Source organism: Trichomycterus rosablanca, chromosome 5 (genome assembly GCF_030014385.1).
Source record: "Trichomycterus rosablanca isolate fTriRos1 chromosome 5, fTriRos1.hap1, whole genome shotgun sequence".
Lineage (NCBI taxonomy): Eukaryota > Metazoa > Chordata > Actinopteri > Siluriformes > Trichomycteridae > Trichomycterus > Trichomycterus rosablanca.
Window position 1 is genome coordinate 22,172,125 of NC_085992.1, and position 25,385 is coordinate 22,197,509.

Sequence of the window (25,385 nt, forward strand, 5' to 3'; positions counted from 1 at the left end):
ACCTAGATGGGAGACTGCCTGGGAATACTGAGTGCTGTAAGCTTTTTATTTTTGGGTTTCAGCCCCATTCATGAAGTGTCATTTAGCAGTTAGCTAGCATAATAAAGGATCTATCTATCTATCTATCTATCTATCTATCTATCTATCTATCTATCTATCTATCTATCTATCTATCTATCTATCTATCTATCTATCTATCTATCTATCTATCTATCTATCTATCTAATCTATGAAAGGCCTTCCAATGTAATTCCAGCCCAGATAGCTGGCTAGCACTCAGATAGCTGGCTGACTAGCTATAACAGGCCTTTAAATCCAGCTTCTTTCGCTTACGGCCAAACCACCTTGGGAACGCCTGATCTCGTCCGATCTCAGAAGCCAAGCAGGGTTGGGCTCAGTCAGTACCTAGATGGGAGACTGCCTGGGAATACTGAGTGCTGTAAGCTTTTTATTTTTGAGTTTCAGCCCCATTCATGAAGTGTCATTTAGCAGTTAGCTAGCATAATAAAGGATCTATCTATCTATCTATCTATCTATCTATCTATCTATCTATCTATCTATCTATCTATCTATCTATCTATCTATCTATCTATCTATCTATCTATCTATCTATCTATCTATCTATCTATCTATCTATCTATCTAATCTATGAAAGGCCTTCCAATGTAATTCCAGCCCAGATAGCTGGCTAGCACTCAGATAGCTGGCTGACTAGCTATAACAGGCCTTTAAATCCAGCTTCTTTCGCTTACGGCCAAACCGCCTTGGGAACGCCTGATCTCGTCCGATCTCAGAAGCCAAGCAGGGTTGGGCTCAGTCAGTACCTAGATGGGAGACTGCCTGGGAATACTGAGTGCTGTAAGCTTTTTATTTTTGGGTTTCAGCCCCATTCATGAAGTGTCATTTAGCAGTTAGCTAGCATAATAAAGGATCTATCTATCTATCTATCTATCTATCTATCTATCTATCTATCTATCTATCTATCTATCTATCTATCTATCTATCTATCTATCTATCTATCTATCTATCTATCTATCTATCTATCTATCTATCTATCTAATCTATGAAAGGCCTTCCAATGTAATTCCAGCCCAGATAGCTGGCTAGCACTCAGATAGCTGGCTGACTAGCTATAACAGGCCTTTAAATCCAGCTTCTTTCGCTTACGGCCAAACCACCTTGGGAACGCCTGATCTCGTCCGATCTCAGAAGCCAAGCAGGGTTGGGCTCAGTCAGTACCTAGATGGGAGACTGCCTGGGAATACTGAGTGCTGTAAGCTTTTTATTTTTGAGTTTCAGCCCCATTCATGAAGTGTCATTTAGCAGTTAGCTAGCATAATAAAGGATCTATCTATCTATCTATCTATCTATCTATCTATCTATCTATCTATCTATCTATCTATCTATCTATCTATCTATCTATCTATCTATCTATCTATCTATCTATCTATCTATCTATCTATCTATCTATCTATCTATCTATCTAATCTATGAAAGGCCTTCCAATGTAATTCCAGCCCAGATAGCTGGCTAGCACTCAGATAGCTGGCTGACTAGCTATAACAGGCCTTTAAATCCAGCTTCTTTCGCTTACGGCCAAACCGCCTTGGGAACGCCTGATCTCGTCCGATCTCAGAAGCCAAGCAGGGTTGGGCTCAGTCAGTACCTAGATGGGAGACTGCCTGGGAATACTGAGTGCTGTAAGCTTTTTATTTTTGGGTTTCAGCCCCATTCATGAAGTGTCATTTAGCAGTTAGCTAGCATAATAAAGGATCTATCTATCTATCTATCTATCTATCTATCTATCTATCTATCTATCTATCTATCTATCTATCTATCTATCTATCTATCTATCTATCTATCTATCTATCTATCTATCTATCTATCTATCTAATCTATGAAAGGCCTTCCAATGTAATTCCAGCCCAGATAGCTGGCTAGCACTCAGATAGCTGGCTGACTAGCTATAACAGGCCTTTAAATCCAGCTTCTTTCGCTTACGGCCAAACCACCTTGGGAACGCCTGATCTCGTCCGATCTCAGAAGCCAAGCAGGGTTGGGCTCAGTCAGTACCTAGATGGGAGACTGCCTGGGAATACTGAGTGCTGTAAGCTTTTTATTTTTGAGTTTCAGCCCCATTCATGAAGTGTCATTTAGCAGTTAGCTAGCATAATAAAGGAACTATCTATCTATCTATCTATCTATCTATCTATCTATCTATCTATCTATCTATCTATCTATCTATCTATCTATCTATCTATCTATCTATCTATCTATCTATCTATCTATCTATCTATCTATCTATCTATCTATCTAATCTATGAAAGGCCTTCCAATGTAATTCCAGCCCAGATAGCTGGCTAGCACTCAGATAGCTGGCTGACTAGCTATAACAGGCCTTTAAATCCAGCTTCTTTCGCTTACGGCCAAACCACCTTGGGAACGCCTGATCTCGTCCGATCTCAGAAGCCAAGCAGGGTTGGGCTCAGTCAGTACCTAGATGGGAGACTGCCTGGGAATACTGAGTGCTGTAAGCTTTTTATTTTTGAGTTTCAGCCCCATTCATGAAGTGTCATTTAGCAGTTAGCTAGCATAATAAAGGATCTATCTATCTATCTATCTATCTATCTATCTATCTATCTATCTATCTATCTATCTATCTATCTATCTATCTATCTATCTATCTATCTATCTATCTATCTATCTATCTATCTATCTATCTATCTATCTAATCTATGAAAGGCCTTCCAATGTAATTCCAGCCCAGATAGCTGGCTAGCACTCAGATAGCTGGCTGACTAGCTATAACAGGCCTTTAAATCCAGCTTCTTTCGCTTACGGCCAAACCACCTTGGGAACGCCTGATCTCGTCCGATCTCAGAAGCCAAGCAGGGTTGGGCTCAGTCAGTACCTAGATGGGAGACTGCCTGGGAATACTGAGTGCTGTAAGCTTTTTATTTTTGGGTTTCAGCCCCATTCATGAAGTGTCATTTAGCAGTTAGCTAGCATAATAAAGGATCTATCTATCTATCTATCTATCTATCTATCTATCTATCTATCTATCTATCTATCTATCTATCTATCTATCTATCTATCTATCTATCTATCTATCTATCTATCTATCTATCTATCTATCTATCTATCTATCTATCTATCTATCTATCTATCTATCTATCTAATCTATGAAAGGCCTTCCAATGTAATTCCAGCCCAGATAGCTGGCTAGCACTCAGATAGCTGGCTGACTAGCTATAACAGGCCTTTAAATCCAGCTTCTTTCGCTTACGGCCAAACCACCTTGGGAACGCCTGATCTCGTCCGATCTCAGAAGCCAAGCAGGGTTGGGCTCAGTCAGTACCTAGATGGGAGACTGCCTGGGAATACTGAGTGCTGTAAGCTTTTTATTTTTGAGTTTCAGCCCCATTCATGAAGTGTCATTTAGCAGTTAGCTAGCATAATAAAGGATCTATCTATCTATCTATCTATCTATCTATCTATCTATCTATCTATCTATCTATCTATCTATCTATCTATCTATCTATCTATCTATCTATCTATCTATCTATCTATCTATCTATCTAATCTATGAAAGGCCTTCCAATGTAATTCCAGCCCAGATAGCTGGCTAGCACTCAGATAGCTGGCTGACTAGCTATAACAGGCCTTTAAATCCAGCTTCTTTCGCTTACGGCCAAACCGCCTTGGGAACGCCTGATCTCGTCCGATCTCAGAAGCCAAGCAGGGTTGGGCTCAGTCAGTACCTAGATGGGAGACTGCCTGGGAATACTGAGTGCTGTAAGCTTTTTATTTTTGGGTTTCAGCCCCATTCATGAAGTGTCATTTAGCAGTTAGCTAGCATAATAAAGGATCTATCTATCTATCTATCTATCTATCTATCTATCTATCTATCTATCTATCTATCTATCTATCTATCTATCTATCTATCTATCTATCTATCTATCTATCTATCTATCTATCTATCTATCTAATCTATGAAAGGCCTTCCAATGTAATTCCAGCCCAGATAGCTGGCTAGCACTCAGATAGCTGGCTGACTAGCTATAACAGGCCTTTAAATCCAGCTTCTTTCGCTTACGGCCAAACCACCTTGGGAACGCCTGATCTCGTCCGATCTCAGAAGCCAAGCAGGGTTGGGCTCAGTCAGTACCTAGATGGGAGACTGCCTGGGAATACTGAGTGCTGTAAGCTTTTTATTTTTGAGTTTCAGCCCCATTCATGAAGTGTCATTTAGCAGTTAGCTAGCATAATAAAGGAACTATCTATCTATCTATCTATCTATCTATCTATCTATCTATCTATCTATCTATCTATCTATCTATCTATCTATCTATCTATCTATCTATCTATCTATCTATCTATCTATCTATCTATCTAATCTATGAAAGGCCTTCCAATGTAATTCCAGCCCAGATAGCTGGCTAGCACTCAGATAGCTGGCTGACTAGCTATAACAGGCCTTTAAATCCAGCTTCTTTCGCTTACGGCCAAACCACCTTGGGAACGCCTGATCTCGTCCGATCTCAGAAGCCAAGCAGGGTTGGGCTCAGTCAGTACCTAGATGGGAGACTGCCTGGGAATACTGAGTGCTGTAAGCTTTTTATTTTTGAGTTTCAGCCCCATTCATGAAGTGTCATTTAGCAGTTAGCTAGCATAATAAAGGATCTATCTATCTATCTATCTATCTATCTATCTATCTATCTATCTATCTATCTATCTATCTATCTATCTATCTATCTATCTATCTATCTATCTATCTATCTATCTATCTATCTATCTATCTATCTATCTATCTATCTATCTAATCTATGAAAGGCCTTCCAATGTAATTCCAGCCCAGATAGCTGGCTAGCACTCAGATAGCTGGCTGACTAGCTATAACAGGCCTTTAAATCCAGCTTCTTTCGCTTACGGCCAAACCACCTTGGGAACGCCTGATCTCGTCCGATCTCAGAAGCCAAGCAGGGTTGGGCTCAGTCAGTACCTAGATGGGAGACTGCCTGGGAATACTGAGTGCTGTAAGCTTTTTATTTTTGGGTTTCAGCCCCATTCATGAAGTGTCATTTAGCAGTTAGCTAGCATAATAAAGGATCTATCTATCTATCTATCTATCTATCTATCTATCTATCTATCTATCTATCTATCTATCTATCTATCTATCTATCTATCTATCTATCTATCTATCTATCTATCTATCTATCTAATCTATGAAAGGCCTTCCAATGTAATTCCAGCCCAGATAGCTGGCTAGCACTCAGATAGCTGGCTGACTAGCTATAACAGGCCTTTAAATCCAGCTTCTTTCGCTTACGGCCAAACCACCTTGGGAACGCCTGATCTCGTCCGATCTCAGAAGCCAAGCAGGGTTGGGCTCAGTCAGTACCTAGATGGGAGACTGCCTGGGAATACTGAGTGCTGTAAGCTTTTTATTTTTGAGTTTCAGCCCCATTCATGAAGTGTCATTTAGCAGTTAGCTAGCATAATAAAGGATCTATCTATCTATCTATCTATCTATCTATCTATCTATCTATCTATCTATCTATCTATCTATCTATCTATCTATCTATCTATCTATCTATCTATCTATCTATCTATCTATCTATCTATCTATCTATCTATCTATCTATCTATCTATCTAATCTATGAAAGGCCTTCCAATGTAATTCCAGCCCAGATAGCTGGCTAGCACTCAGATAGCTGGCTGACTAGCTATAACAGGCCTTTAAATCCAGCTTCTTTCGCTTACGGCCAAACCGCCTTGGGAACGCCTGATCTCGTCCGATCTCAGAAGCCAAGCAGGGTTGGGCTCAGTCAGTACCTAGATGGGAGACTGCCTGGGAATACTGAGTGCTGTAAGCTTTTTATTTTTGGGTTTCAGCCCCATTCATGAAGTGTCATTTAGCAGTTAGCTAGCATAATAAAGGATCTATCTATCTATCTATCTATCTATCTATCTATCTATCTATCTATCTATCTATCTATCTATCTATCTATCTATCTATCTATCTATCTATCTATCTATCTATCTATCTATCTATCTATCTATCTATCTAATCTATGAAAGGCCTTCCAATGTAATTCCAGCCCAGATAGCTGGCTAGCACTCAGATAGCTGGCTGACTAGCTATAACAGGCCTTTAAATCCAGCTTCTTTCGCTTACGGCCAAACCACCTTGGGAACGCCTGATCTCGTCCGATCTCAGAAGCCAAGCAGGGTTGGGCTCAGTCAGTACCTAGATGGGAGACTGCCTGGGAATACTGAGTGCTGTAAGCTTTTTATTTTTGAGTTTCAGCCCCATTCATGAAGTGTCATTTAGCAGTTAGCTAGCATAATAAAGGAACTATCTATCTATCTATCTATCTATCTATCTATCTATCTATCTATCTATCTATCTATCTATCTATCTATCTATCTATCTATCTATCTATCTATCTATCTATCTATCTATCTATCTATCTATCTAATCTATGAAAGGCCTTCCAATGTAATTCCAGCCCAGATAGCTGGCTAGCACTCAGATAGCTGGCTGACTAGCTATAACAGGCCTTTAAATCCAGCTTCTTTCGCTTACGGCCAAACCACCTTGGGAACGCCTGATCTCGTCCGATCTCAGAAGCCAAGCAGGGTTGGGCTCAGTCAGTACCTAGATGGGAGACTGCCTGGGAATACTGAGTGCTGTAAGCTTTTTATTTTTGAGTTTCAGCCCCATTCATGAAGTGTCATTTAGCAGTTAGCTAGCATAATAAAGGATCTATCTATCTATCTATCTATCTATCTATCTATCTATCTATCTATCTATCTATCTATCTATCTATCTATCTATCTATCTATCTATCTATCTATCTATCTATCTATCTATCTATCTATCTATCTATCTATCTAATCTATGAAAGGCCTTCCAATGTAATTCCAGCCCAGATAGCTGGCTAGCACTCAGATAGCTGGCTGACTAGCTATAACAGGCCTTTAAATCCAGCTTCTTTCGCTTACGGCCAAACCGCCTTGGGAACGCCTGATCTCGTCCGATCTCAGAAGCCAAGCAGGGTTGGGCTCAGTCAGTACCTAGATGGGAGACTGCCTGGGAATACTGAGTGCTGTAAGCTTTTTATTTTTGGGTTTCAGCCCCATTCATGAAGTGTCATTTAGCAGTTAGCTAGCATAATAAAGGATCTATCTATCTATCTATCTATCTATCTATCTATCTATCTATCTATCTATCTATCTATCTATCTATCTATCTATCTATCTATCTATCTATCTATCTATCTATCTATCTATCTATCTAATCTATGAAAGGCCTTCCAATGTAATTCCAGCCCAGATAGCTGGCTAGCACTCAGATAGCTGGCTGACTAGCTATAACAGGCCTTTAAATCCAGCTTCTTTCGCTTACGGCCAAACCACCTTGGGAACGCCTGATCTCGTCCGATCTCAGAAGCCAAGCAGGGTTGGGCTCAGTCAGTACCTAGATGGGAGACTGCCTGGGAATACTGAGTGCTGTAAGCTTTTTATTTTTGAGTTTCAGCCCCATTCATGAAGTGTCATTTAGCAGTTAGCTAGCATAATAAAGGAACTATCTATCTATCTATCTATCTATCTATCTATCTATCTATCTATCTATCTATCTATCTATCTATCTATCTATCTATCTATCTATCTATCTATCTATCTATCTATCTATCTATCTATCTATCTATCTATCTAATCTATGAAAGGCCTTCCAATGTAATTCCAGCCCAGATAGCTGGCTAGCACTCAGATAGCTGGCTGACTAGCTATAACAGGCCTTTAAATCCAGCTTCTTTCGCTTACGGCCAAACCACCTTGGGAACGCCTGATCTCGTCCGATCTCAGAAGCCAAGCAGGGTTGGGCTCAGTCAGTACCTAGATGGGAGACTGCCTGGGAATACTGAGTGCTGTAAGCTTTTTATTTTTGAGTTTCAGCCCCATTCATGAAGTGTCATTTAGCAGTTAGCTAGCATAATAAAGGATCTATCTATCTATCTATCTATCTATCTATCTATCTATCTATCTATCTATCTATCTATCTATCTATCTATCTATCTATCTATCTATCTATCTATCTATCTATCTATCTAATCTATGAAAGGCCTTCCAATGTAATTCCAGCCCAGATAGCTGGCTAGCACTCAGATAGCTGGCTGACTAGCTATAACAGGCCTTTAAATCCAGCTTCTTTCGCTTACGGCCAAACCACCTTGGGAACGCCTGATCTCGTCCGATCTCAGAAGCCAAGCAGGGTTGGGCTCAGTCAGTACCTAGATGGGAGACTGCCTGGGAATACTGAGTGCTGTAAGCTTTTTATTTTTGGGTTTCAGCCCCATTCATGAAGTGTCATTTAGCAGTTAGCTAGCATAATAAAGGATCTATCTATCTATCTATCTATCTATCTATCTATCTATCTATCTATCTATCTATCTATCTATCTATCTATCTATCTATCTATCTATCTATCTATCTATCTATCTAATCTATGAAAGGCCTTCCAATGTAATTCCAGCCCAGATAGCTGGCTAGCACTCAGATAGCTGGCTGACTAGCTATAACAGGCCTTTAAATCCAGCTTCTTTCGCTTACGGCCAAACCACCTTGGGAACGCCTGATCTCGTCCGATCTCAGAAGCCAAGCAGGGTTGGGCTCAGTCAGTACCTAGATGGGAGACTGCCTGGGAATACTGAGTGCTGTAAGCTTTTTATTTTTGAGTTTCAGCCCCATTCATGAAGTGTCATTTAGCAGTTAGCTAGCATAATAAAGGATCTATCTATCTATCTATCTATCTATCTATCTATCTATCTATCTATCTATCTATCTATCTATCTATCTATCTATCTATCTATCTATCTATCTATCTATCTATCTATCTATCTATCTAATCTATGAAAGGCCTTCCAATGTAATTCCAGCCCAGATAGCTGGCTAGCACTCAGATAGCTGGCTGACTAGCTATAACAGGCCTTTAAATCCAGCTTCTTTCGCTTACGGCCAAACCGCCTTGGGAACGCCTGATCTCGTCCGATCTCAGAAGCCAAGCAGGGTTGGGCTCAGTCAGTACCTAGATGGGAGACTGCCTGGGAATACTGAGTGCTGTAAGCTTTTTATTTTTGGGTTTCAGCCCCATTCATGAAGTGTCATTTAGCAGTTAGCTAGCATAATAAAGGATCTATCTATCTATCTATCTATCTATCTATCTATCTATCTATCTATCTATCTATCTATCTATCTATCTATCTATCTATCTATCTATCTATCTATCTATCTATCTATCTATCTATCTATCTATCTAATCTATGAAAGGCCTTCCAATGTAATTCCAGCCCAGATAGCTGGCTAGCACTCAGATAGCTGGCTGACTAGCTATAACAGGCCTTTAAATCCAGCTTCTTTCGCTTACGGCCAAACCACCTTGGGAACGCCTGATCTCGTCCGATCTCAGAAGCCAAGCAGGGTTGGGCTCAGTCAGTACCTAGATGGGAGACTGCCTGGGAATACTGAGTGCTGTAAGCTTTTTATTTTTGAGTTTCAGCCCCATTCATGAAGTGTCATTTAGCAGTTAGCTAGCATAATAAAGGAACTATCTATCTATCTATCTATCTATCTATCTATCTATCTATCTATCTATCTATCTATCTATCTATCTATCTATCTATCTATCTATCTATCTATCTATCTATCTATCTATCTATCTATCTATCTAATCTATGAAAGGCCTTCCAATGTAATTCCAGCCCAGATAGCTGGCTAGCACTCAGATAGCTGGCTGACTAGCTATAACAGGCCTTTAAATCCAGCTTCTTTCGCTTACGGCCAAACCACCTTGGGAACGCCTGATCTCGTCCGATCTCAGAAGCCAAGCAGGGTTGGGCTCAGTCAGTACCTAGATGGGAGACTGCCTGGGAATACTGAGTGCTGTAAGCTTTTTATTTTTGAGTTTCAGCCCCATTCATGAAGTGTCATTTAGCAGTTAGCTAGCATAATAAAGGATCTATCTATCTATCTATCTATCTATCTATCTATCTATCTATCTATCTATCTATCTATCTATCTATCTATCTATCTATCTATCTATCTATCTATCTATCTATCTATCTATCTATCTATCTATCTATCTATCTAATCTATGAAAGGCCTTCCAATGTAATTCCAGCCCAGATAGCTGGCTAGCACTCAGATAGCTGGCTGACTAGCTATAACAGGCCTTTAAATCCAGCTTCTTTCGCTTACGGCCAAACCACCTTGGGAACGCCTGATCTCGTCCGATCTCAGAAGCCAAGCAGGGTTGGGCTCAGTCAGTACCTAGATGGGAGACTGCCTGGGAATACTGAGTGCTGTAAGCTTTTTATTTTTGGGTTTCAGCCCCATTCATGAAGTGTCATTTAGCAGTTAGCTAGCATAATAAAGGATCTATCTATCTATCTATCTATCTATCTATCTATCTATCTATCTATCTATCTATCTATCTATCTATCTATCTATCTATCTATCTATCTATCTATCTATCTATCTATCTATCTATCTATCTATCTAATCTATGAAAGGCCTTCCAATGTAATTCCAGCCCAGATAGCTGGCTAGCACTCAGATAGCTGGCTGACTAGCTATAACAGGCCTTTAAATCCAGCTTCTTTCGCTTACGGCCAAACCACCTTGGGAACGCCTGATCTCGTCCGATCTCAGAAGCCAAGCAGGGTTGGGCTCAGTCAGTACCTAGATGGGAGACTGCCTGGGAATACTGAGTGCTGTAAGCTTTTTATTTTTGAGTTTCAGCCCCATTCATGAAGTGTCATTTAGCAGTTAGCTAGCATAATAAAGGATCTATCTATCTATCTATCTATCTATCTATCTATCTATCTATCTATCTATCTATCTATCTATCTATCTATCTATCTATCTATCTATCTATCTATCTATCTATCTATCTATCTATCTATCTATCTATCTAATCTATGAAAGGCCTTCCAATGTAATTCCAGCCCAGATAGCTGGCTAGCACTCAGATAGCTGGCTGACTAGCTATAACAGGCCTTTAAATCCAGCTTCTTTCGCTTACGGCCAAACCGCCTTGGGAACGCCTGATCTCGTCCGATCTCAGAAGCCAAGCAGGGTTGGGCTCAGTCAGTACCTAGATGGGAGACTGCCTGGGAATACTGAGTGCTGTAAGCTTTTTATTTTTGGGTTTCAGCCCCATTCATGAAGTGTCATTTAGCAGTTAGCTAGCATAATAAAGGATCTATCTATCTATCTATCTATCTATCTATCTATCTATCTATCTATCTATCTATCTATCTATCTATCTATCTATCTATCTATCTATCTATCTATCTATCTATCTATCTATCTATCTATCTATCTATCTATCTATCTATCTATCTAATCTATGAAAGGCCTTCCAATGTAATTCCAGCCCAGATAGCTGGCTAGCACTCAGATAGCTGGCTGACTAGCTATAACAGGCCTTTAAATCCAGCTTCTTTCGCTTACGGCCAAACCACCTTGGGAACGCCTGATCTCGTCCGATCTCAGAAGCCAAGCAGGGTTGGGCTCAGTCAGTACCTAGATGGGAGACTGCCTGGGAATACTGAGTGCTGTAAGCTTTTTATTTTTGAGTTTCAGCCCCATTCATGAAGTGTCATTTAGCAGTTAGCTAGCATAATAAAGGATCTATCTATCTATCTATCTATCTATCTATCTATCTATCTATCTATCTATCTATCTATCTATCTATCTATCTATCTATCTATCTATCTATCTATCTATCTATCTATCTATCTATCTATCTATCTATCTATCTATCTATCTATCTATCTATCTATCTATCTATCTATCTATCTATCTATCTATCTATCTATCTATCTATCTATCTATCTATCTATCTATCTATCTATCTATCTATCTATCTATCTATCTATCTATCTATCTATCTATCTATCTATCTATCTATCTATCTATCTATCTATCTATCTATGAAAGGCCTTCCAATGTAATTCCAGCCCAGATAGCTGGCTAGCACTCAGATAGCTGGCTGACTAGCTATAACAGGCCTTTAAATCCAGCTTCTTTCGCTTACGGCCAAACCACCTTGGGAACGCCTGATCTCGTCCGATCTCAGAAGCCAAGCAGGGTTGGGCTCAGTCAGTACCTAGATGGGAGACTGCCTGGGAATACTGAGTGCTGTAAGCTTTTTATTTTTGAGTTTCAGCCCCATTCATGAAGTGTCATTTAGCAGTTAGCTAGCATAATAAAGGAACTATCTATCTATCTATCTATCTATCTATCTATCTATCTATCTATCTATCTATCTATCTATCTATCTATCTATCTATCTATCTATCTATCTATCTATCTATCTATCTATCTAATCTATGAAAGGCCTTCCAATGTAATTCCAGCCCAGATAGCTGGCTAGCACTCAGATAGCTGGCTGACTAGCTATAACAGGCCTTTAAATCCAGCTTCTTTCGCTTACGGCCAAACCACCTTGGGAACGCCTGATCTCGTCCGATCTCAGAAGCCAAGCAGGGTTGGGCTCAGTCAGTACCTAGATGGGAGACTGCCTGGGAATACTGAGTGCTGTAAGCTTTTTATTTTTGAGTTTCAGCCCCATTCATGAAGTGTCATTTAGCAGTTAGCTAGCATAATAAAGGATCTATCTATCTATCTATCTATCTATCTATCTATCTATCTATCTATCTATCTATCTATCTATCTATCTATCTATCTATCTATCTATCTATCTATCTATCTATCTATCTATCTATCTATCTATCTATCTATCTATCTATCTATCTATCTATCTAATCTATGAAAGGCCTTCCAATGTAATTCCAGCCCAGATAGCTGGCTAGCACTCAGATAGCTGGCTGACTAGCTATAACAGGCCTTTAAATCCAGCTTCTTTCGCTTACGGCCAAACCACCTTGGGAACGCCTGATCTCGTCCGATCTCAGAAGCCAAGCAGGGTTGGGCTCAGTCAGTACCTAGATGGGAGACTGCCTGGGAATACTGAGTGCTGTAAGCTTTTTATTTTTGGGTTTCAGCCCCATTCATGAAGTGTCATTTAGCAGTTAGCTAGCATAATAAAGGATCTATCTATCTATCTATCTATCTATCTATCTATCTATCTATCTATCTATCTATCTATCTATCTATCTATCTATCTATCTATCTATCTATCTATCTATCTATCTATCTATCTATCTATCTATCTATCTAATCTATGAAAGGCCTTCCAATGTAATTCCAGCCCAGATAGCTGGCTAGCACTCAGATAGCTGGCTGACTAGCTATAACAGGCCTTTAAATCCAGCTTCTTTCGCTTACGGCCAAACCACCTTGGGAACGCCTGATCTCGTCCGATCTCAGAAGCCAAGCAGGGTTGGGCTCAGTCAGTACCTAGATGGGAGACTGCCTGGGAATACTGAGTGCTGTAAGCTTTTTATTTTTGAGTTTCAGCCCCATTCATGAAGTGTCATTTAGCAGTTAGCTAGCATAATAAAGGATCTATCTATCTATCTATCTATCTATCTATCTATCTATCTATCTATCTATCTATCTATCTATCTATCTATCTATCTATCTATCTATCTATCTATCTATCTATCTATCTATCTATCTATCTATCTATCTAATCTATGAAAGGCCTTCCAATGTAATTCCAGCCCAGATAGCTGGCTAGCACTCAGATAGCTGGCTGACTAGCTATAACAGGCCTTTAAATCCAGCTTCTTTCGCTTACGGCCAAACCGCCTTGGGAACGCCTGATCTCGTCCGATCTCAGAAGCCAAGCAGGGTTGGGCTCAGTCAGTACCTAGATGGGAGACTGCCTGGGAATACTGAGTGCTGTAAGCTTTTTATTTTTGGGTTTCAGCCCCATTCATGAAGTGTCATTTAGCAGTTAGCTAGCATAATAAAGGATCTATCTATCTATCTATCTATCTATCTATCTATCTATCTATCTATCTATCTATCTATCTATCTATCTATCTATCTATCTATCTATCTATCTATCTATCTATCTATCTATCTATCTATCTATCTATCTATCTATCTATCTATCTAATCTATGAAAGGCCTTCCAATGTAATTCCAGCCCAGATAGCTGGCTAGCACTCAGATAGCTGGCTGACTAGCTATAACAGGCCTTTAAATCCAGCTTCTTTCGCTTACGGCCAAACCACCTTGGGAACGCCTGATCTCGTCCGATCTCAGAAGCCAAGCAGGGTTGGGCTCAGTCAGTACCTAGATGGGAGACTGCCTGGGAATACTGAGTGCTGTAAGCTTTTTATTTTTGAGTTTCAGCCCCATTCATGAAGTGTCATTTAGCAGTTAGCTAGCATAATAAAGGAACTATCTATCTATCTATCTATCTATCTATCTATCTATCTATCTATCTATCTATCTATCTATCTATCTATCTATCTATCTATCTATCTATCTATCTATCTATCTATCTATCTATCTATCTATCTATCTAATCTATGAAAGGCCTTCCAATGTAATTCCAGCCCAGATAGCTGGCTAGCACTCAGATAGCTGGCTGACTAGCTATAACAGGCCTTTAAATCCAGCTTCTTTCGCTTACGGCCAAACCACCTTGGGAACGCCTGATCTCGTCCGATCTCAGAAGCCAAGCAGGGTTGGGCTCAGTCAGTACCTAGATGGGAGACTGCCTGGGAATACTGAGTGCTGTAAGCTTTTTATTTTTGAGTTTCAGCCCCATTCATGAAGTGTCATTTAGCAGTTAGCTAGCATAATAAAGGATCTATCTATCTATCTATCTATCTATCTATCTATCTATCTATCTATCTATCTATCTATCTATCTATCTATCTATCTATCTATCTATCTATCTATCTATCTATCTATCTATCTATCTAATCTATGAAAGGCCTTCCAATGTAATTCCAGCCCAGATAGCTGGCTAGCACTCAGATAGCTGGCTGACTAGCTATAACAGGCCTTTAAATCCAGCTTCTTTCGCTTACGGCCAAACCGCCTTGGGAACGCCTGATCTCGTCCGATCTCAGAAGCCAAGCAGGGTTGGGCTCAGTCAGTACCTAGATGGGAGACTGCCTGGGAATACTGAGTGCTGTAAGCTTTTTATTTTTGGGTTTCAGCCCCATTCATGAAGTGTCATTTAGCAGTTAGCTAGCATAATAAAGGATCTATCTATCTATCTATCTATCTATCTATCTATCTATCTATCTATCTATCTATCTATCTATCTATCTATCTATCTATCTATCTATCTATCTATCTATCTATCTATCTATCTATCTATCTATCTATCTATCTATCTATCTATCTAATCTATGAAAGGCCTTCCAATGTAATTCCAGCCCAGATAGCTGGCTAGCACTCAGATAGCTGGCTGACTAGCTATAACAGGCCTTTAAATCCAGCTTCTTTCGCTTACGGCCAAACCACCTTGGGAACGCCTGATCTCGTCCGATCTCAGAAGCCAAGCAGGGTTGGGCTCAGTCAGTACCTAGATGGGAGACTGCCTGGGAATACTGAGTGCTGTAAGCTTTTTATTTTTGAGTTTCAGCCCCATTCATGAAGTGTCATTTAGCAGTTAGCTAGCATAATAAAGGAACTATCTATCTATCTATCTATCTATCTATCTATCTATCTATCTATCTATCTATCTATCTATCTATCTATCTATCTATCTATCTATCTATCTATCTATCTATCTATCTATCTAATCTATGAAAGGCCTTCCAATGTAATTCCAGCCCAGATAGCTGGCTAGCACTCAGATAGCTGGCTGACTAGCTATAACAGGCCTTTAAATCCAGCTTCTTTCGCTTACGGCCAAACCACCTTGGGAACGCCTGATCTCGTCCGATCTCAGAAGCCAAGCAGGGTTGGGCTCAGTCAGTACCTAGATGGGAGACTGCCTGGGAATACTGAGTGCTGTAAGCTTTTTATTTTTGAGTTTCAGCCCCATTCATGAAGTGTCATTTAGCAGTTAGCTAGCATAATAAAGGATCTATCTATCTATCTATCTATCTATCTATCTATCTATCTATCTATCTATCTATCTATCTATCTATCTATCTATCTATCTATCTATCTATCTATCTATCTATCTATCTATCTATCTATCTATCTATCTATCTATCTATCTATCTAATCTATGAAAGGCCTTCCAATGTATCTATCTAATCTATGAAAGGCCTTCCAATGTAATTCCAGCCCAGATAGCTGGCTAGCACTCAGATAGCTGGCTGACTAGCTATAACAGGCCTTTAAATCCAGCTTCTTTCGCTTACGGCCAAACCGCCTTGGGAACGCCTGATCTCGTCCGATCTCAGAAGCCAAGCAGGGTTGGGCTCAGTCAGTACCTAGATGGGAGACTGCCTGGGAATACTGAGTGCTGTAAGCTTTTTATTTTTGGGTTTCAGCCCCATTCATGAAGTGTCATTTAGCAGTTAGCTAGCATAATAAAGGATCTATCTATCTATCTATCTATCTATCTATCTATCTATCTATCTATCTATCTATCTATCTATCTATCTATCTATCTATCTATCTATCTATCTATCTATCTATCTATCTATCTATCTATCTAATCTATGAAAGGCCTTCCAATGTAATTCCAGCCCAGATAGCTGGCTAGCACTCAGATAGCTGGCTGACTAGCTATAACAGGCCTTTAAATCCAGCTTCTTTCGCTTACGGCCAAACCACCTTGGGAACGCCTGATCTCGTCCGATCTCAGAAGCCAAGCAGGGTTGGGCTCAGTCAGTACCTAGATGGGAGACTGCCTGGGAATACTGAGTGCTGTAAGCTTTTTATTTTTGAGTTTCAGCCCCATTCATGAAGTGTCATTTAGCAGTTAGCTAGCATAATAAAGGAACTATCTATCTATCTATCTATCTATCTATCTATCTATCTATCTATCTATCTATCTATCTATCTATCTATCTATCTATCTATCTATCTATCTATCTATCTATCTATCTATCTATCTATCTAATCTATGAAAGGCCTTCCAATGTAATTCCAGCCCAGATAGCTGGCTAGCACTCAGATAGCTGGCTGACTAGCTATAACAGGCCTTTAAATCCAGCTTCTTTCGCTTACGGCCAAACCACCTTGGGAACGCCTGATCTCGTCCGATCTCAGAAGCCAAGCAGGGTTGGGCTCAGTCAGTACCTAGATGGGAGACTGCCTGGGAATACTGAGTGCTGTAAGCTTTTTATTTTTGAGTTTCAGCCCCATTCATGAAGTGTCATTTAGCAGTTAGCTAGCATAATAAAGGATCTATCTATCTATCTATCTATCTATCTATCTATCTATCTATCTATCTATCTATCTATCTATCTATCTATCTATCTATCTATCTATCTATCTATCTATCTATCTATCTATCTATCTATCTATCTATCTATCTATCTATCTAATCTATGAAAGGCCTTCCAATGTAATTCCAGCCCAGATAGCTGGCTAGCACTCAGATAGCTGGCTGACTAGCTATAACAGGCCTTTAAATCCAGCTTCTTTCGCTTACGGCCAAACCACCTTGGGAACGCCTGATCTCGTCCGATCTCAGAAGCCAAGCAGGGTTGGGCTCAGTCAGTACCTAGATGGGAGACTGCCTGGGAATACTGAGTGCTGTAAGCTTTTTATTTTTGGGTTTCAGCCCCATTCATGAAGTGTCATTTAGCAGTTAGCTAGCATAATAAAGGATCTATCTATCTATCTATCTATCTATCTATCTATCTATCTATCTATCTATCTATCTATCTATCTATCTATCTATCTATCTATCTATCTATCTATCTATCTATCTATCTATCTAATCTATGAAAGGCCTTCCAATGTAATTCCAGCCCAGATAGCTGGCTAGCACTCAGATAGCTGGCTGACTAGCTATAACAGGCCTTTAAATCCAGCTTCTTTCGCTTACGGCCAAACCACCTTGGGAACGCCTGATCTCGTCCGATCTCAGAAGCCAAGCAGGGTTGGGCTCAGTCAGTACCTAGATGGGAGACTGCCTGGGAATACTGAGTGCTGTAAGCTTTTTATTTTTGAGTTTCAGCCCCATTCATGAAGTGTCATTTAGCAGTTAGCTAGCATAATAAAGGATCTATCTATCTATCTATCTATCTATCTATCTATCTATCTATCTATCTATCTATCTATCTATCTATCTATCTATCTATCTATCTATCTATCTATCTATCTATCTATCTATCTATCTATCTATCTATCTATCTATCTATCTATCTATCTAATCTATGAAAGGCCTTCCAATGTAATTCCAGCCCAGATAGCTGGCTAGCACTCAGATAGCTGGCTGACTAGCTATAACAGGCCTTTAAATCCAGCTTCTTTCGCTTACGGCCAAACCGCCTTGGGAACGCCTGATCTCGTCCGATCTCAGAAGCCAAGCAGGGTTGGGCTCAGTCAGTACCTAGATGGGAGACTGCCTGGGAATACTGAGTGCTGTAAGCTTTTTATTTTTGGGTTTCAGCCCCATTCATGAAGTGTCATTTAGCAGTTAGCTAGCATAATAAAGGATCTATCTATCTATCTATCTATCTATCTATCTATCTATCTATCTATCTATCTATCTATCTATCTATCTATCTATCTATCTATCTATCTATCTATCTATCTATCTATCTATCTATCTATCTATCTATCTAATCTATGAAAGGCCTTCCAATGTAATTCCAGCCCAGATAGCTGGCTAGCACTCAGATAGCTGGCTGACTAGCTATAACAGGCCTTTAAATCCAGCTTCTTTCGCTTACGGCCAAACCACCTTGGGAACGCCTGATCTCGTCCGATCTCAGAAGCCAAGCAGGGTTGGGCTCAGTCAGTACCTAGATGGGAGACTGCCTGGGAATACTGAGTGCTGTAAGCTTTTTATTTTTGAGTTTCAGCCCCATTCATGAAGTGTCATTTAGCAGTTAGCTAGCATAATAAAGGAACTATCTATCTATCTATCTATCTATCTATCTATCTATCTATCTATCTATCTATCTATCTATCTATCTATCTATCTATCTATCTATCTATCTATCTATCTATCTATCTATCTATCTATCTATCTAATCTATGAAAGGCCTTCCAATGTAATTCCAGCCCAGATAGCTGGCTAGCACTCAGATAGCTGGCTGACTAGCTATAACAGGCCTTTAAATCCAGCTTCTTTCGCTTACGGCCAAACCACCTTGGGAACGCCTGATCTCGTCCGATCTCAGAAGCCAAGCAGGGTTGGGCTCAGTCAGTACCTAGATGGGAGACTGCCTGGGAATACTGAGTGCTGTAAGCTTTTTATTTTTGAGTTTCAGCCCCATTCATGAAGTGTCATTTAGCAGTTAGCTAGCATAATAAAGGATCTATCTATCTATCTATCTATCTATCTATCTATCTATCTATCTATCTATCTATCTATCTATCTATCTATCTATCTATCTATCTATCTATCTATCTATCTATCTATCTATCTATCTATCTATCTATCTATCTAATCTATGAAAGGCCTTCCAATGTAATTCCAGCCCAGATAGCTGGCTAGCACTCAGATAGCTGGCTGACTAGCTATAACAGGCCTTTAAATCCAGCTTCTTTCGCTTACGGCCAAACCGCCTTGGGAACGCCTGATCTCGTCCGATCTCAGAAGCCAAGCAGGGTTGGGCTCAGTCAGTACCTAGATGGGAGACTGCCTGGGAATACTGAGTGCTGTAAGCTTTTTATTTTTGGGTTTCAGCCCCATTCATGAAGTGTCATTTAGCAGTTAGCTAGCATAATAAAGGATCTATCTATCTATCTATCTATCTATCTATCTATCTATCTATCTATCTATCTATCTATCTATCTATCTATCTATCTATCTATCTATCTATCTATCTATCTATCTATCTATCTATCTAATCTATGAAAGGCCTTCCAATGTAATTCCAGCCCAGATAGCTGGCTAGCACTCAGATAGCTGGCTGACTAGCTATAACAGGCCTTTAAATCCAGCTTCTTTCGCTTACGGCCAAACCACCTTGGGAACGCCTGATCTCGTCCGATCTCAGAAGCCAAGCAGGGTTGGGCTCAGTCAGTACCTAGATGGGAGACTGCCTGGGAATACTGAGTGCTGTAAGCTTTTTATTTTTGAGTTTCAGCCCCATTCATGAAGTGTCATTTAGCAGTTAGCTAGCATAATAAAGGAACTATCTATCTATCTATCTATCTATCTATCTATCTATCTATCTATCTATCTATCTATCTATCTATCTATCTATCTATCTATCTATCTATCTATCTATCTATCTATCTATCTATCTATCTATCTATCTATCTAATCTATGAAAGGCCTTCCAATGTAATTCCAGCCCAGATAGCTGGCTAGCACTCAGATAGCTGGCTGACTAGCTATAACAGGCCTTTAAATCCAGCTTCTTTCGCTTACGGCCAAACCACCTTGGGAACGCCTGATCTCGTCCGATCTCAGAAGCCAAGCAGGGTTGGGCTCAGTCAGTACCTAGATGGGAGACTGCCTGGGAATACTGAGTGCTGTAAGCTTTTTATTTTTGAGTTTCAGCCCCATTCATGAAGTGTCATTTAGCAGTTAGCTAGCATAATAAAGGATCTATCTATCTATCTATCTATCTATCTATCTATCTATCTATCTATCTATCTATCTATCTATCTATCTATCTATCTATCTATCTATCTATCTATCTATCTATCTATCTAATCTATGAAAGGCCTTCCAATGTAATTCCAGCCCAGATAGCTGGCTAGCACTCAGATAGCTGGCTGACTAGCTATAACAGGCCTTTAAATCCAGCTTCTTTCGCTTACGGCCAAACCACCTTGGGAACGCCTGATCTCGTCCGATCTCAGAAGCCAAGCAGGGTTGGGCTCAGTCAGTACCTAGATGGGAGACTGCCTGGGAATACTGAGTGCTGTAAGCTTTTTATTTTTGGGTTTCAGCCCCATTCATGAAGTGTCATTTAGCAGTTAGCTAGCATAATAAAGGATCTATCTATCTATCTATCTATCTATCTATCTATCTATCTATCTATCTATCTATCTATCTATCTATCTATCTATCTATCTATCTATCTATCTATCTATCTATCTAATCTATGAAAGGCCTTCCAATGTAATTCCAGCCCAGATAGCTGGCTAGCACTCAGATAGCTGGCTGACTAGCTATAACAGGCCTTTAAATCCAGCTTCTTTCGCTTACGGCCAAACCACCTTGGGAACGCCTGATCTCGTCCGATCTCAGAAGCCAAGCAGGGTTGGGCTCAGTCAGTACCTAGATGGGAGACTGCCTGGGAATACTGAGTGCTGTAAGCTTTTTATTTTTGAGTTTCAGCCCCATTCATGAAGTGTCATTTAGCAGTTAGCTAGCATAATAAAGGATCTATCTATCTATCTATCTATCTATCTATCTATCTATCTATCTATCTATCTATCTATCTATCTATCTATCTATCTATCTATCTATCTATCTATCTATCTATCTATCTATCTATCTAATCTATGAAAGGCCTTCCAATGTAATTCCAGCCCAGATAGCTGGCTAGCACTCAGATAGCTGGCTGACTAGCTATAACAGGCCTTTAAATCCAGCTTCTTTCGCTTACGGCCAAACCGCCTTGGGAACGCCTGATCTCGTCCGATCTCAGAAGCCAAGCAGGGTTGGGCTCAGTCAGTACCTAGATGGGAGACTGCCTGGGAATACTGAGTGCTGTAAGCTTTTTATTTTTGGGTTTCAGCCCCATTCATGAAGTGTCATTTAGCAGTTAGCTAGCATAATAAAGGATCTATCTATCTATCTATCTATCTATCTATCTATCTATCTATCTATCTATCTATCTATCTATCTATCTATCTATCTATCTATCTATCTATCTATCTATCTATCTATCTATCTATCTATCTATCTAATCTATGAAAGGCCTTCCAATGTAATTCCAGCCCAGATAGCTGGCTAGCACTCAGATAGCTGGCTGACTAGCTATAACAGGCCTTTAAATCCAGCTTCTTTCGCTTACGGCCAAACCACCTTGGGAACGCCTGATCTCGTCCGATCTCAGAAGCCAAGCAGGGTTGGGCTCAGTCAGTACCTAGATGGGAGACTGCCTGGGAATACTGAGTGCTGTAAGCTTTTTATTTTTGAGTTTCAGCCCCATTCATGAAGTGTCATTTAGCAGTTAGCTAGCATAATAAAGGAACTATCTATCTATCTATCTATCTATCTATCTATCTATCTATCTATCTATCTATCTATCTATCTATCTATCTATCTATCTATCTATCTATCTATCTATCTATCTATCTATCTATCTATCTATCTAATCTATGAAAGGCCTTCCAATGTAATTCCAGCCCAGATAGCTGGCTAGCACTCAGATAGCTGGCTGACTAGCTATAACAGGCCTTTAAATCCAGCTTCTTTCGCTTACGGCCAAACCACCTTGGGAACGCCTGATCTCGTCCGATCTCAGAAGCCAAGCAGGGTTGGGCTCAGTCAGTACCTAGATGGGAGACTGCCTGGGAATACTGAGTGCTGTAAGCTTTTTATTTTTGAGTTTCAGCCCCATTCATGAAGTGTCATTTAGCAGTTAGCTAGCATAATAAAGGATCTATCTATCTATCTATCTATCTATCTATCTATCTATCTATCTATCTATCTATCTATCTATCTATCTATCTATCTATCTATCTATCTATCTATCTATCTATCTATCTATCTATCTATCTATCTATCTATCTAATCTATGAAAGGCCTTCCAATGTAATTCCAGCCCAGATAGCTGGCTAGCACTCAGATAGCTGGCTGACTAGCTATAACAGGCCTTTAAATCCAGCTTCTTTCGCTTACGGCCAAACCACCTTGGGAACGCCTGATCTCGTCCGATCTCAGAAGCCAAGCAGGGTTGGGCTCAGTCAGTACCTAGATGGGAGACTGCCTGGGAATACTGAGTGCTGTAAGCTTTTTATTTTTGGGTTTCAGCCCCATTCATGAAGTGTCATTTAGCAGTTAGCTAGCATAATAAAGGATCTATCTATCTATCTATCTATCTATCTATCTATCTATCTATCTATCTATCTATCTATCTATCTATCTATCTATCTATCTATCTATCTATCTATCTATCTATCTATCTATCTATCTATCTATCTAATCTATGAAAGGCCTTCCAATGTAATTCCAGCCCAGATAGCTGGCTAGCACTCAGATAGCTGGCTGACTAGCTATAACAGGCCTTTAAATCCAGCTTCTTTCGCTTACGGCCAAACCACCTTGGGAACGCCTGATCTCGTCCGATCTCAGAAGCCAAGCAGGGTTGGGCTCAGTCAGTACCTAGATGGGAGACTGCCTGGGAATACTGAGTGCTGTAAGCTTTTTATTTTTGAGTTTCAGCCCCATTCATGAAGTGTCATTTAGCAGTTAGCTAGCATAATAAAGGATCTATCTATCTATCTATCTATCTATCTATCTATCTATCTATCTATCTATCTATCTATCTATCTATCTATCTATCTATCTATCTATCTATCTATCTATCTATCTATCTATCTATCTATCTATCTATCTATCTAATCTATGAAAGGCCTTCCAATGTAATTCCAGCCCAGATAGCTGGCTAGCACTCAGATAGCTGGCTGACTAGCTATAACAGGCCTTTAAATCCAGCTTCTTTCGCTTACGGCCAAACCGCCTTGGGAACGCCTGATCTCGTCCGATCTCAGAAGCCAAGCAGGGTTGGGCTCAGTCAGTACCTAGATGGGAGACTGCCTGGGAATACTGAGTGCTGTAAGCTTTTTATTTTTGGGTTTCAGCCCCATTCATGAAGTGTCATTTAGCAGTTAGCTAGCATAATAAAGGATCTATCTATCTATCTATCTATCTATCTATCTATCTATCTATCTATCTATCTATCTATCTATCTATCTATCTATCTATCTATCTATCTATCTATCTATCTATCTATCTATCTATCTATCTATCTATCTATCTATCTATCTATCTAATCTATGAAAGGCCTTCCAATGTAATTCCAGCCCAGATAGCTGGCTAGCACTCAGATAGCTGGCTGACTAGCTATAACAGGCCTTTAAATCCAGCTTCTTTCGCTTACGGCCAAACCACCTTGGGAACGCCTGATCTCGTCCGATCTCAGAAGCCAAGCAGGGTTGGGCTCAGTCAGTACCTAGATGGGAGACTGCCTGGGAATACTGAGTGCTGTAAGCTTTTTATTTTTGAGTTTCAGCCCCATTCATGAAGTGTCATTTAGCAGTTAGCTAGCATAATAAAGGATCTATCTATCTATCTATCTATCTATCTATCTATCTATCTATCTATCTATCTATCTATCTATCTATCTATCTATCTATCTATCTATCTATCTATCTATCTATCTATCTATCTATCTATCTATCTATCTATCTATCTATCTATCTATCTATCTATCTATCTATCTATCTATCTATCTATCTATCTATCTATCTATCTATCTATCTATCTATCTATCTATCTATCTATCTATCTATCTATCTATCTATCTATCTATCTATCTATCTATCTATCTATCTATCTATGAAAGGCCTTCCAATGTAATTCCAGCCCAGATAGCTGGCTAGCACTCAGATAGCTGGCTGACTAGCTATAACAGGCCTTTAAATCCAGCTTCTTTCGCTTACGGCCAAACCACCTTGGGAACGCCTGATCTCGTCCGATCTCAGAAGCCAAGCAGGGTTGGGCTCAGTCAGTACCTAGATGGGAGACTGCCTGGGAATACTGAGTGCTGTAAGCTTTTTATTTTTGAGTTTCAGCCCCATTCATGAAGTGTCATTTAGCAGTTAGCTAGCATAATAAAGGAACTATCTATCTATCTATCTATCTATCTATCTATCTATCTATCTATCTATCTATCTATCTATCTATCTATCTATCTATCTATCTATCTATCTATCTATCTATCTATCTATCTAATCTATGAAAGGCCTTCCAATGTAATTCCAGCCCAGATAGCTGGCTAGCACTCAGATAGCTGGCTGACTAGCTATAACAGGCCTTTAAATCCAGCTTCTTTCGCTTACGGCCAAACCACCTTGGGAACGCCTGATCTCGTCCGATCTCAGAAGCCAAGCAGGGTTGGGCTCAGTCAGTACCTAGATGGGAGACTGCCTGGGAATACTGAGTGCTGTAAGCTTTTTATTTTTGAGTTTCAGCCCCATTCATGAAGTGTCATTTAGCAGTTAGCTAGCATAATAAAGGATCTATCTATCTATCTATCTATCTATCTATCTATCTATCTATCTATCTATCTATCTATCTATCTATCTATCTATCTATCTATCTATCTATCTATCTATC

General features: G+C 39.9%; 60 non-coding genes across 60 annotated transcripts; all 60 read left to right on the forward strand.

Annotated features, from left to right (window-relative positions):
* Window positions 1-327: 327 nt before the first annotated feature.
* On the forward strand, window positions 328-446 carry LOC134315880 (5S ribosomal RNA). Its single transcript, XR_010012936.1, has one exon. It is a non-coding gene; the product is annotated as a 5S ribosomal RNA (ribosomal RNA).
* A 300-nt stretch (window positions 447-746) lies between these two features.
* On the forward strand, window positions 747-865 carry LOC134315972 (5S ribosomal RNA). The gene has a single exon (XR_010013023.1). It is a non-coding gene; the product is annotated as a 5S ribosomal RNA (ribosomal RNA).
* Window positions 866-1,161: 296 nt separating this feature from the next.
* On the forward strand, window positions 1,162-1,280 carry LOC134315881 (5S ribosomal RNA). Its single transcript, XR_010012937.1, has one exon. It is a non-coding gene; the product is annotated as a 5S ribosomal RNA (ribosomal RNA).
* A 308-nt stretch (window positions 1,281-1,588) lies between these two features.
* On the forward strand, window positions 1,589-1,707 carry LOC134315973 (5S ribosomal RNA). The gene has a single exon (XR_010013024.1). It is a non-coding gene; the product is annotated as a 5S ribosomal RNA (ribosomal RNA).
* Window positions 1,708-1,995: 288 nt separating this feature from the next.
* LOC134315883 (5S ribosomal RNA) lies at window positions 1,996-2,114 on the forward strand. The gene has a single exon (XR_010012939.1). It is a non-coding gene; the product is annotated as a 5S ribosomal RNA (ribosomal RNA).
* A 304-nt stretch (window positions 2,115-2,418) lies between these two features.
* LOC134315884 (5S ribosomal RNA) lies at window positions 2,419-2,537 on the forward strand. The gene has a single exon (XR_010012940.1). It is a non-coding gene; the product is annotated as a 5S ribosomal RNA (ribosomal RNA).
* A 296-nt stretch (window positions 2,538-2,833) lies between these two features.
* Window positions 2,834-2,952, forward strand: LOC134315885 (5S ribosomal RNA). Its single transcript, XR_010012941.1, has one exon. It is a non-coding gene; the product is annotated as a 5S ribosomal RNA (ribosomal RNA).
* A 328-nt stretch (window positions 2,953-3,280) lies between these two features.
* On the forward strand, window positions 3,281-3,399 carry LOC134315886 (5S ribosomal RNA). Its single transcript, XR_010012942.1, has one exon. It is a non-coding gene; the product is annotated as a 5S ribosomal RNA (ribosomal RNA).
* Window positions 3,400-3,683: 284 nt separating this feature from the next.
* LOC134315974 (5S ribosomal RNA) lies at window positions 3,684-3,802 on the forward strand. The gene has a single exon (XR_010013025.1). It is a non-coding gene; the product is annotated as a 5S ribosomal RNA (ribosomal RNA).
* A 288-nt stretch (window positions 3,803-4,090) lies between these two features.
* LOC134315887 (5S ribosomal RNA) lies at window positions 4,091-4,209 on the forward strand. The gene has a single exon (XR_010012943.1). It is a non-coding gene; the product is annotated as a 5S ribosomal RNA (ribosomal RNA).
* A 288-nt stretch (window positions 4,210-4,497) lies between these two features.
* LOC134315890 (5S ribosomal RNA) lies at window positions 4,498-4,616 on the forward strand. Its single transcript, XR_010012944.1, has one exon. It is a non-coding gene; the product is annotated as a 5S ribosomal RNA (ribosomal RNA).
* A 308-nt stretch (window positions 4,617-4,924) lies between these two features.
* Window positions 4,925-5,043, forward strand: LOC134315891 (5S ribosomal RNA). The gene has a single exon (XR_010012945.1). It is a non-coding gene; the product is annotated as a 5S ribosomal RNA (ribosomal RNA).
* Window positions 5,044-5,323: 280 nt separating this feature from the next.
* On the forward strand, window positions 5,324-5,442 carry LOC134315892 (5S ribosomal RNA). Its single transcript, XR_010012946.1, has one exon. It is a non-coding gene; the product is annotated as a 5S ribosomal RNA (ribosomal RNA).
* A 316-nt stretch (window positions 5,443-5,758) lies between these two features.
* Window positions 5,759-5,877, forward strand: LOC134315975 (5S ribosomal RNA). The gene has a single exon (XR_010013026.1). It is a non-coding gene; the product is annotated as a 5S ribosomal RNA (ribosomal RNA).
* Window positions 5,878-6,173: 296 nt separating this feature from the next.
* On the forward strand, window positions 6,174-6,292 carry LOC134315893 (5S ribosomal RNA). The gene has a single exon (XR_010012947.1). It is a non-coding gene; the product is annotated as a 5S ribosomal RNA (ribosomal RNA).
* Window positions 6,293-6,584: 292 nt separating this feature from the next.
* Window positions 6,585-6,703, forward strand: LOC134315894 (5S ribosomal RNA). Its single transcript, XR_010012948.1, has one exon. It is a non-coding gene; the product is annotated as a 5S ribosomal RNA (ribosomal RNA).
* A 300-nt stretch (window positions 6,704-7,003) lies between these two features.
* On the forward strand, window positions 7,004-7,122 carry LOC134315977 (5S ribosomal RNA). Its single transcript, XR_010013028.1, has one exon. It is a non-coding gene; the product is annotated as a 5S ribosomal RNA (ribosomal RNA).
* Window positions 7,123-7,406: 284 nt separating this feature from the next.
* On the forward strand, window positions 7,407-7,525 carry LOC134315896 (5S ribosomal RNA). The gene has a single exon (XR_010012950.1). It is a non-coding gene; the product is annotated as a 5S ribosomal RNA (ribosomal RNA).
* A 300-nt stretch (window positions 7,526-7,825) lies between these two features.
* On the forward strand, window positions 7,826-7,944 carry LOC134315897 (5S ribosomal RNA). Its single transcript, XR_010012951.1, has one exon. It is a non-coding gene; the product is annotated as a 5S ribosomal RNA (ribosomal RNA).
* A 276-nt stretch (window positions 7,945-8,220) lies between these two features.
* Window positions 8,221-8,339, forward strand: LOC134315898 (5S ribosomal RNA). The gene has a single exon (XR_010012952.1). It is a non-coding gene; the product is annotated as a 5S ribosomal RNA (ribosomal RNA).
* A 272-nt stretch (window positions 8,340-8,611) lies between these two features.
* Window positions 8,612-8,730, forward strand: LOC134315899 (5S ribosomal RNA). Its single transcript, XR_010012953.1, has one exon. It is a non-coding gene; the product is annotated as a 5S ribosomal RNA (ribosomal RNA).
* A 284-nt stretch (window positions 8,731-9,014) lies between these two features.
* LOC134315978 (5S ribosomal RNA) lies at window positions 9,015-9,133 on the forward strand. The gene has a single exon (XR_010013029.1). It is a non-coding gene; the product is annotated as a 5S ribosomal RNA (ribosomal RNA).
* Window positions 9,134-9,425: 292 nt separating this feature from the next.
* Window positions 9,426-9,544, forward strand: LOC134315900 (5S ribosomal RNA). The gene has a single exon (XR_010012954.1). It is a non-coding gene; the product is annotated as a 5S ribosomal RNA (ribosomal RNA).
* Window positions 9,545-9,836: 292 nt separating this feature from the next.
* On the forward strand, window positions 9,837-9,955 carry LOC134315901 (5S ribosomal RNA). The gene has a single exon (XR_010012955.1). It is a non-coding gene; the product is annotated as a 5S ribosomal RNA (ribosomal RNA).
* Window positions 9,956-10,255: 300 nt separating this feature from the next.
* On the forward strand, window positions 10,256-10,374 carry LOC134315902 (5S ribosomal RNA). Its single transcript, XR_010012956.1, has one exon. It is a non-coding gene; the product is annotated as a 5S ribosomal RNA (ribosomal RNA).
* A 292-nt stretch (window positions 10,375-10,666) lies between these two features.
* Window positions 10,667-10,785, forward strand: LOC134315903 (5S ribosomal RNA). The gene has a single exon (XR_010012957.1). It is a non-coding gene; the product is annotated as a 5S ribosomal RNA (ribosomal RNA).
* A 296-nt stretch (window positions 10,786-11,081) lies between these two features.
* Window positions 11,082-11,200, forward strand: LOC134315979 (5S ribosomal RNA). The gene has a single exon (XR_010013030.1). It is a non-coding gene; the product is annotated as a 5S ribosomal RNA (ribosomal RNA).
* A 312-nt stretch (window positions 11,201-11,512) lies between these two features.
* On the forward strand, window positions 11,513-11,631 carry LOC134315904 (5S ribosomal RNA). The gene has a single exon (XR_010012958.1). It is a non-coding gene; the product is annotated as a 5S ribosomal RNA (ribosomal RNA).
* A 467-nt stretch (window positions 11,632-12,098) lies between these two features.
* Window positions 12,099-12,217, forward strand: LOC134315906 (5S ribosomal RNA). The gene has a single exon (XR_010012959.1). It is a non-coding gene; the product is annotated as a 5S ribosomal RNA (ribosomal RNA).
* Window positions 12,218-12,497: 280 nt separating this feature from the next.
* LOC134315908 (5S ribosomal RNA) lies at window positions 12,498-12,616 on the forward strand. Its single transcript, XR_010012961.1, has one exon. It is a non-coding gene; the product is annotated as a 5S ribosomal RNA (ribosomal RNA).
* Window positions 12,617-12,936: 320 nt separating this feature from the next.
* Window positions 12,937-13,055, forward strand: LOC134315909 (5S ribosomal RNA). Its single transcript, XR_010012962.1, has one exon. It is a non-coding gene; the product is annotated as a 5S ribosomal RNA (ribosomal RNA).
* A 296-nt stretch (window positions 13,056-13,351) lies between these two features.
* Window positions 13,352-13,470, forward strand: LOC134315910 (5S ribosomal RNA). The gene has a single exon (XR_010012963.1). It is a non-coding gene; the product is annotated as a 5S ribosomal RNA (ribosomal RNA).
* A 296-nt stretch (window positions 13,471-13,766) lies between these two features.
* Window positions 13,767-13,885, forward strand: LOC134315980 (5S ribosomal RNA). Its single transcript, XR_010013031.1, has one exon. It is a non-coding gene; the product is annotated as a 5S ribosomal RNA (ribosomal RNA).
* A 312-nt stretch (window positions 13,886-14,197) lies between these two features.
* LOC134315911 (5S ribosomal RNA) lies at window positions 14,198-14,316 on the forward strand. Its single transcript, XR_010012964.1, has one exon. It is a non-coding gene; the product is annotated as a 5S ribosomal RNA (ribosomal RNA).
* Window positions 14,317-14,612: 296 nt separating this feature from the next.
* On the forward strand, window positions 14,613-14,731 carry LOC134315912 (5S ribosomal RNA). The gene has a single exon (XR_010012965.1). It is a non-coding gene; the product is annotated as a 5S ribosomal RNA (ribosomal RNA).
* A 284-nt stretch (window positions 14,732-15,015) lies between these two features.
* Window positions 15,016-15,134, forward strand: LOC134315981 (5S ribosomal RNA). The gene has a single exon (XR_010013032.1). It is a non-coding gene; the product is annotated as a 5S ribosomal RNA (ribosomal RNA).
* A 312-nt stretch (window positions 15,135-15,446) lies between these two features.
* On the forward strand, window positions 15,447-15,565 carry LOC134315913 (5S ribosomal RNA). The gene has a single exon (XR_010012966.1). It is a non-coding gene; the product is annotated as a 5S ribosomal RNA (ribosomal RNA).
* Window positions 15,566-15,845: 280 nt separating this feature from the next.
* Window positions 15,846-15,964, forward strand: LOC134315914 (5S ribosomal RNA). Its single transcript, XR_010012967.1, has one exon. It is a non-coding gene; the product is annotated as a 5S ribosomal RNA (ribosomal RNA).
* Window positions 15,965-16,308: 344 nt separating this feature from the next.
* LOC134315982 (5S ribosomal RNA) lies at window positions 16,309-16,427 on the forward strand. The gene has a single exon (XR_010013033.1). It is a non-coding gene; the product is annotated as a 5S ribosomal RNA (ribosomal RNA).
* Window positions 16,428-16,715: 288 nt separating this feature from the next.
* LOC134315915 (5S ribosomal RNA) lies at window positions 16,716-16,834 on the forward strand. The gene has a single exon (XR_010012968.1). It is a non-coding gene; the product is annotated as a 5S ribosomal RNA (ribosomal RNA).
* Window positions 16,835-17,122: 288 nt separating this feature from the next.
* On the forward strand, window positions 17,123-17,241 carry LOC134315916 (5S ribosomal RNA). Its single transcript, XR_010012969.1, has one exon. It is a non-coding gene; the product is annotated as a 5S ribosomal RNA (ribosomal RNA).
* A 308-nt stretch (window positions 17,242-17,549) lies between these two features.
* On the forward strand, window positions 17,550-17,668 carry LOC134315917 (5S ribosomal RNA). The gene has a single exon (XR_010012970.1). It is a non-coding gene; the product is annotated as a 5S ribosomal RNA (ribosomal RNA).
* Window positions 17,669-17,948: 280 nt separating this feature from the next.
* Window positions 17,949-18,067, forward strand: LOC134315919 (5S ribosomal RNA). Its single transcript, XR_010012972.1, has one exon. It is a non-coding gene; the product is annotated as a 5S ribosomal RNA (ribosomal RNA).
* Window positions 18,068-18,383: 316 nt separating this feature from the next.
* On the forward strand, window positions 18,384-18,502 carry LOC134315984 (5S ribosomal RNA). The gene has a single exon (XR_010013034.1). It is a non-coding gene; the product is annotated as a 5S ribosomal RNA (ribosomal RNA).
* A 296-nt stretch (window positions 18,503-18,798) lies between these two features.
* On the forward strand, window positions 18,799-18,917 carry LOC134315920 (5S ribosomal RNA). The gene has a single exon (XR_010012973.1). It is a non-coding gene; the product is annotated as a 5S ribosomal RNA (ribosomal RNA).
* A 292-nt stretch (window positions 18,918-19,209) lies between these two features.
* On the forward strand, window positions 19,210-19,328 carry LOC134315922 (5S ribosomal RNA). The gene has a single exon (XR_010012974.1). It is a non-coding gene; the product is annotated as a 5S ribosomal RNA (ribosomal RNA).
* A 300-nt stretch (window positions 19,329-19,628) lies between these two features.
* Window positions 19,629-19,747, forward strand: LOC134315985 (5S ribosomal RNA). The gene has a single exon (XR_010013035.1). It is a non-coding gene; the product is annotated as a 5S ribosomal RNA (ribosomal RNA).
* A 284-nt stretch (window positions 19,748-20,031) lies between these two features.
* Window positions 20,032-20,150, forward strand: LOC134315923 (5S ribosomal RNA). The gene has a single exon (XR_010012975.1). It is a non-coding gene; the product is annotated as a 5S ribosomal RNA (ribosomal RNA).
* Window positions 20,151-20,450: 300 nt separating this feature from the next.
* Window positions 20,451-20,569, forward strand: LOC134315924 (5S ribosomal RNA). The gene has a single exon (XR_010012976.1). It is a non-coding gene; the product is annotated as a 5S ribosomal RNA (ribosomal RNA).
* A 276-nt stretch (window positions 20,570-20,845) lies between these two features.
* On the forward strand, window positions 20,846-20,964 carry LOC134315925 (5S ribosomal RNA). The gene has a single exon (XR_010012977.1). It is a non-coding gene; the product is annotated as a 5S ribosomal RNA (ribosomal RNA).
* Window positions 20,965-21,236: 272 nt separating this feature from the next.
* Window positions 21,237-21,355, forward strand: LOC134315926 (5S ribosomal RNA). Its single transcript, XR_010012978.1, has one exon. It is a non-coding gene; the product is annotated as a 5S ribosomal RNA (ribosomal RNA).
* Window positions 21,356-21,639: 284 nt separating this feature from the next.
* Window positions 21,640-21,758, forward strand: LOC134315986 (5S ribosomal RNA). The gene has a single exon (XR_010013036.1). It is a non-coding gene; the product is annotated as a 5S ribosomal RNA (ribosomal RNA).
* Window positions 21,759-22,050: 292 nt separating this feature from the next.
* Window positions 22,051-22,169, forward strand: LOC134315927 (5S ribosomal RNA). The gene has a single exon (XR_010012979.1). It is a non-coding gene; the product is annotated as a 5S ribosomal RNA (ribosomal RNA).
* A 292-nt stretch (window positions 22,170-22,461) lies between these two features.
* LOC134315928 (5S ribosomal RNA) lies at window positions 22,462-22,580 on the forward strand. The gene has a single exon (XR_010012980.1). It is a non-coding gene; the product is annotated as a 5S ribosomal RNA (ribosomal RNA).
* A 300-nt stretch (window positions 22,581-22,880) lies between these two features.
* On the forward strand, window positions 22,881-22,999 carry LOC134315929 (5S ribosomal RNA). The gene has a single exon (XR_010012981.1). It is a non-coding gene; the product is annotated as a 5S ribosomal RNA (ribosomal RNA).
* Window positions 23,000-23,291: 292 nt separating this feature from the next.
* Window positions 23,292-23,410, forward strand: LOC134315931 (5S ribosomal RNA). Its single transcript, XR_010012983.1, has one exon. It is a non-coding gene; the product is annotated as a 5S ribosomal RNA (ribosomal RNA).
* Window positions 23,411-23,710: 300 nt separating this feature from the next.
* On the forward strand, window positions 23,711-23,829 carry LOC134315987 (5S ribosomal RNA). The gene has a single exon (XR_010013037.1). It is a non-coding gene; the product is annotated as a 5S ribosomal RNA (ribosomal RNA).
* Window positions 23,830-24,141: 312 nt separating this feature from the next.
* On the forward strand, window positions 24,142-24,260 carry LOC134315932 (5S ribosomal RNA). Its single transcript, XR_010012984.1, has one exon. It is a non-coding gene; the product is annotated as a 5S ribosomal RNA (ribosomal RNA).
* Window positions 24,261-24,703: 443 nt separating this feature from the next.
* LOC134315933 (5S ribosomal RNA) lies at window positions 24,704-24,822 on the forward strand. The gene has a single exon (XR_010012985.1). It is a non-coding gene; the product is annotated as a 5S ribosomal RNA (ribosomal RNA).
* A 280-nt stretch (window positions 24,823-25,102) lies between these two features.
* Window positions 25,103-25,221, forward strand: LOC134315934 (5S ribosomal RNA). Its single transcript, XR_010012986.1, has one exon. It is a non-coding gene; the product is annotated as a 5S ribosomal RNA (ribosomal RNA).
* The last annotated feature ends 164 nt before the right edge of the window (window positions 25,222-25,385 follow it).